Consider the following 6000-nt stretch of genomic DNA (forward strand, 5'->3'; position numbering starts at 1 on the left):
TTCAAGGTTGCAATAAGAAGAAATTGATGAAGGATATCAAGTGTCAAGTATGTCTTGAAGATGAAGATGAAGTGAGCCCTCAAGTTACTTCAAGACATCAACATGATGAAGAATGAAGAAATGAAGTGCAAGTTCAAGATGAGCCATCTCGAAGAGATCCTTTGCTTGAGTCTTGCCATCCATATGGTGATCATGGATATGTGAAGATGCGCCGAAGAAGAAGTTCTCCCATGGTGGATTATGGGGGAGCAATCCACATGGTGGTCATGGTTATGTGAAGATGCGCCGAAGAAGAAGCTCTCCCATGGTGGATTATGGGGGAGCAATCCACAAGACTTCGTCAAGCAAGCACAAGCAAGAAAGGCGTTCCATCTTGTTGAGGTCAAGATCGTCGTCATCGAGCTCAAGTGGAATGCGCAAGTATAAGGTTTGCTCTTGATAGGGTTTGTTTCTCACCGGTCTCATAGTGTAGTTGGAGACCGGTTTATAGTTTAGTTGCCGTACTATCAAGAGGGCTCTCGAGTGAGTAACTCGATCGTATCGTTCGGAGAGAGCTCAAACCTTTGCATCCTTGCATCATCTTTCTTGGTTGTTATTTGGACCTTATCCATGTGATGTTTTAGAGCTTGTGCTTATTCTCATGACAAGCTCTAGTTCATCGAAAACGGATTTCGCATAGATCACTTATTGCGTTTTCGAGTTTGGTTCATCATCTTTCTTGGTTTTATTTGTATCTTATCCATGTGATGTTTTAGAGCTTGTGCTTATTCTCATGACAAGCTCTAGTTCATTGAGAATGGTTTTTTGCATGGGCAACTTGTTGCATTTTCGAGATTGGAGGTTTTACCGGTATGTCTTTTTTAGATAGGTCAAACCTTTCATCATTTGTTTCTATCCTAACTTGTTGGACTATGATGGTTTCCTGCATGATCTTGTAGAGCTTGTTCCTAGCTTCAAAACAAGCCCAAGATCATCAAAATCGAGTCCGGATGCTAGTTTTAGTTTTGGTGTTTCTGCGGTTTTGCCAGGCCGGATTTTTCGAAATATCCGGGCCGGATTATCCGGCCGGATATTTCGGAAATATCCGGCCCCCGAAATCGGCTAAGGACCGGAAGAAAAGCAGCTACGGATGGGGGCCGGATTTTTGGCCGGATTTTGTCCAGGTTTTGTCCCTGAGGCCGGATAATCCGGCCCCCGGATAATCCGGCCCTTACTTAGGCCGGATTATCCGGCCCTGGTTTTGCCCAAACGGCTCGATTTTCTTGGGGGGTATAAATACCCCCCTTCTTCCTCCTTGGGCTGGTGCTTCTCTCACTCTCTCTCTCCTCCATTGTTGAACTAGAGAAGCTTGCACTATCTCTCAATCCCTCCATGATTCTTGCCCCCATTTGAGGGAAAAGAGAGAGGAGATCTAGATCTACTTTTCTACCAATCAAATCCATCTCTTTGTGAGTGGAATCCTCTAGATCTTGATCTTGGTGTTCTTTGTGAATTCCTTTGTTCTTCCTCTCTTATTCCCCCAATAGCTTTTGTAGCTTTGTTGGAATTTGAGAGAGAAGGACTTGAGCATCTTTGTGGTGTTCTTGCCATTGCATTTGGTGCATCGGTTTGAGTTCTCCACGGTGATTCGTGGAGGTGAAAGCAAGGAAGTTGTTACTCTTGGGTTCTTGGAACCCTAGACGGATTCTAGGCCTTTGTGGCGATTTGTTGGGAGCCTCCAATTAAGTTGTGGATGTGTGCCCCAATCTTTGTGTAAGGCCCGGTTTCCGCCTCGAAGGAAATCCCTTAGTGGAACCGTGACCTAGGCCTTTGTGGCGAGGGTCACCGGAGATTTAGGTGAGGCGCCTTCGTGGCGTTCGGTGTGTGGTGTGAGTACCGCATCTTGGGGTGAGGCCTTTGTGGCGTTGGTGTGCATCGAGCAACCACACCTCAAGGTGAGCCTCTTGTGGCGTTCGGGAGCACTAAGCAACCGCACCTCTCCACCGGAGATTAGCACTCGCAAGAGTGTGAACTCCGGGATAAATCATCGTCTCCCGCGTGCCTCGGTTATCTCTATACCCGAGCTCTTTACTTATGCACCTTACCTTGTGATAGCCATCGTGCTTGAAGTTATATATATCTTGCTATCACATACTTGCTTGTATTGCTTAGCATAAGTTGTTGGTGCACATAGGTGAACTCTTGCTTAGAATAAGTTGTTGGTGCACATAGGTGAACCATAGTATATATGCTTTGGGCTTGACAAAGTAAACGCTAGTTTTATTCCGCATTAGTTAAGCCCATCTCGTAAAAGTTTTAAATCGCCTATTCACCCCCCCCTCTAGGCGACATCCGTGTCCTTTCAATTGGTATCAGAGCAAGGTCTCTCATTCTTAGGCTTCACCGCCTTGAGAGTAAAGATGTCGGTTAGGGGATTAGATCACAATAACTTGTTTATATTTGATGGCACAAATTATGATCTATGGAAAATTTATGTGCTTAATATTTTGCGGGGTATTTCCCCGAACATGGAGCGATTTCTTGACATGGGTTTTTCTTCTCCTAAGGATCCCCAAAATTTATCTTATGAGGAGAAGAAAAACTCTTGTCTCGATGCTCTTGCTTCTCATGTGTTTTCCATTGTTGTGAGCAATGTAGTTACTTCTTCAATCATGCCTTTTGGGAGCGCTCATGAATTATGGACAAAACTTCGAGATAAATATGATGTGTCCAATATCATTGAGGATGATTGTATTGCTTCCACTTCCGGCCGTGATGAGTTCTCATCTTCATCCACTTCACCAAAGTGTTTCAAGACACAAGGTAATGATATGGTGAGTGGTGATGGAAATTGCAATGTTGGTATTGAGCTTACTATTGATGATCCTTCATCTATATCTCATTGCAATGGTTCATCTTTGGACTTAAACACATCTAGCACTAGAAATGATTTACATTCTTGTGTTGATAGTCCTTGCATATCATGTGTAAGTTGCTTGAAAAATCTAATGATGATATGCTTGCATTGTCTTGTGGCCATGATAAAAATGATTCTATTTCCTCTAGTTGTTGTGTGTCTAACAATGTAGAGGAAACCAAAGATTCTATTGGTCAAGACAAGATCTTGAAAGGAGCCTCAAGTAACTCCTCATCTTTATTTCACGGTCCTCATATATGCCTTATGGCCAAGGGTTCCACGGTACCTCCTACCATGGAACCTAATATGTCTCGTGGTGATAAGAATGAGGATGAATATGAAGAAGAGGATTGGGTTGTCTCTCTACGCGATAAGGGTAAGAGTGTATTCAAGATTATTTGCAAAGATAAAATTGCTAGCACTCACTTCTTTGAAATCTTGACTACCGCTATTGAGAGCCAAAAACTTATTTGGATGCATGAGAACACCATTGATAAAAAGGGTGCTCTTGAACGAGAGTATGCCGATGATGTAGCATCTTTAAAGAATGAACTTGAAGAAGAACAAACCATCAAGGAAGCTCTTGAGGAGACCTTTGCTCTAGAATTGTCTAGAGAAAAGGAAAACCATGATAGAGCTCTTGAGATGGCAAATGAACTAAAGCTAAAAAATGATAAGCTTGTGTTTGTTAATTCTAAACTCCTTGAGGATTTTGAGCAACTCAAAAAGGGCTCAAGGGTCATTGAGAGTACGCTCACCAAACTCACCGAGTCGCATGAGCAACTTAAAGCTTCTTATCTAAAAGTGCATGCCAACTTGCCTTCTCCTATTGCTATTGATAATGATGCTTGTGCTACTAACTCTACTTCTTGTGAAGCATCTACCTTGAAGGAGAATGTTGAGCTAAGGGCTCAACTTGATTTGCTAACTAGCAATTATGGGAAATTGGAAGAAAATCATGGAAAGCTTGCTAGCTCCCATGAGGATCTTCTAGCCTCTCATGATAGGCTAAAGTTAGCTCATGAGGCTATCATATCTAAGGCAACACCTTGTGAGCCTCATGTGGGTACTAGCACTACTACTCAAAATGTTATATTGCCATGTGCTAGTCCTAGTAATTCATCCACTCATAATATTGCTAAATCTTGTGATGAATTATCTTCCTTGCCTTCTTGCTCTAACAATGAAGGTTCTACTTCCTCTAGTACTTGTGTTGTTACTAACCATGTAGAGGAAATCAAAGAGCTCAAGGCTCAAGTCACTTCTTTGAAGAATGACTTGGTAAAGAGTCATGAAGGGAAATGCAAACTTGACACGATGTTAAGTGTGCAACAATCCCCCAATGACAAGAGTGGACTTGGATTCAAATCCAACAACAAGAACAAGTCCAACAACAACAACAACAACAAGAAGAAGGGCCAAGTACAAGTCAAAGACCCGGCCAAGATTGTTTGCTTCAAGTGCAAAATTGAAGGGCACCATGTTAGATCTTGCCCTTTGAAGAAGAAGCAAAAAGGGAAGCGGCCTCAAGCTCAAACTCATATTCAACCTCAAGTTGAAGAAATTCCACTTCCCAAGAAGAATCGAGCCAATGCTCCCATTGTGGAGAAATCTAGTGAGAAGAAGGAGAGGAAAAGAACTTGCTACATATGCCGTGAGAAGGGCCACATCTCCTCTTTTTGCACTATTGGTACCTCATCCAACTCTATCTCCATTGATGATGTTTATTCTCTTCGTAAGGATGAGGGTGGCAATGTGTTTGCCAAATATGTTGGTGCTCAAAGTGGTGTCAAGAAAAGAACCATTTGGGTTGCCAAGCCTATTGTGACTAACCTCTTAGGACCCAACTTAGTTGGGGACCAACAATCCAAAACTTGATCAATAGGTGCTTGTTGGTGGGCATTGGAGACTTGGTTACATCATGAAGAATTAAGGGATCTTCATCACTTATCTTATCTCAAGCCAAGTCTTTTGGTTATCTTACTTCTATCATACACCCAATGTTCCTCCTTGCGGTAACATGTGCTCAACTCTTTTATATTGAAAGTTACTCGCCCCTTTGCATGTGTTAGTTTTGTTCCTAACATATGTTTGTATATGTTGTGCATCCTACTAGTTTTTCTTGAGAAATCAAGTCTATGTATGTTAGGTTGCACACCATGTATTTGTGTGTGTGTTGGAGCCTCTTTGCATCTTGTTGTATCCTATATGGCTCTTATGAGCGATTAATGGACAATCCCATTTTGGGGGAGTGACATTCCTTTGGGAATTTCATGATCCTAACAATGTGTGTACATGAGGAATACCACTTAGAATTGATATTGCAAGATTATCTAGTCTCTATGTGGTATGTCATCTTCATGAGAAATTCAAATTCTAATGTCCATTAATATCTCTACTTGGATCTTATTTGCCTCTTGTGAAAATAAATTCCTTATCACATTATGGGGGAGTAATAAGCTTTGTGCATATTACAAGCCTAGAAAATGTGAACATTTGAGGTTGTGTCACATAGAATTGATACCGTAATTTATCTCTCCTATGTGGCATGTTTGCTCAAACAAGCTCCAATTTGCTTAAATGGCTTCATTGCTAATATCTTTGTGGATCTTATTTGTGAAAGTTTTTCTTGGCATGGTTTTTCACAACGTGTCCATCAATACATTTTTGGAAAACCATGTGCTTCAAGTCATACTATTAATTGCTTTGCATGTTGGTATGAATACTATTAATTGCTTCGCATGTTGGTATGAATACTATTAATTGCCTTGCATGTTGGTATGACTAAATGAAGCTATCAAGAAACTATCTTTGCATGATGGTTAACTCTTATCTTTTACCATATGCTTTGTTCGTTGTAAATATGATCTTATGTATACTTACAAACTACCACCGGAAATATTTCCTAATACCTCTTGTCCTAGGACAATTGGTAATCAATTATGAGGTAGATATTTATTGATCATATCTACATTGGCTCTTGTGTTTAAATTGCCTTATTTATTGCCATGAATTTGTTGTGCTTTGACTCCCATGTGTCTTCCTTGCATCTTATGGATCTTGTGTTTAAATTGCCTTATTTATTGCCATGAATTTGTTGTGCT

This window comes from Lolium perenne, chromosome 4 (genome assembly GCF_019359855.2).
Source record: "Lolium perenne isolate Kyuss_39 chromosome 4, Kyuss_2.0, whole genome shotgun sequence".
NCBI lineage: Eukaryota > Viridiplantae > Streptophyta > Magnoliopsida > Poales > Poaceae > Lolium > Lolium perenne.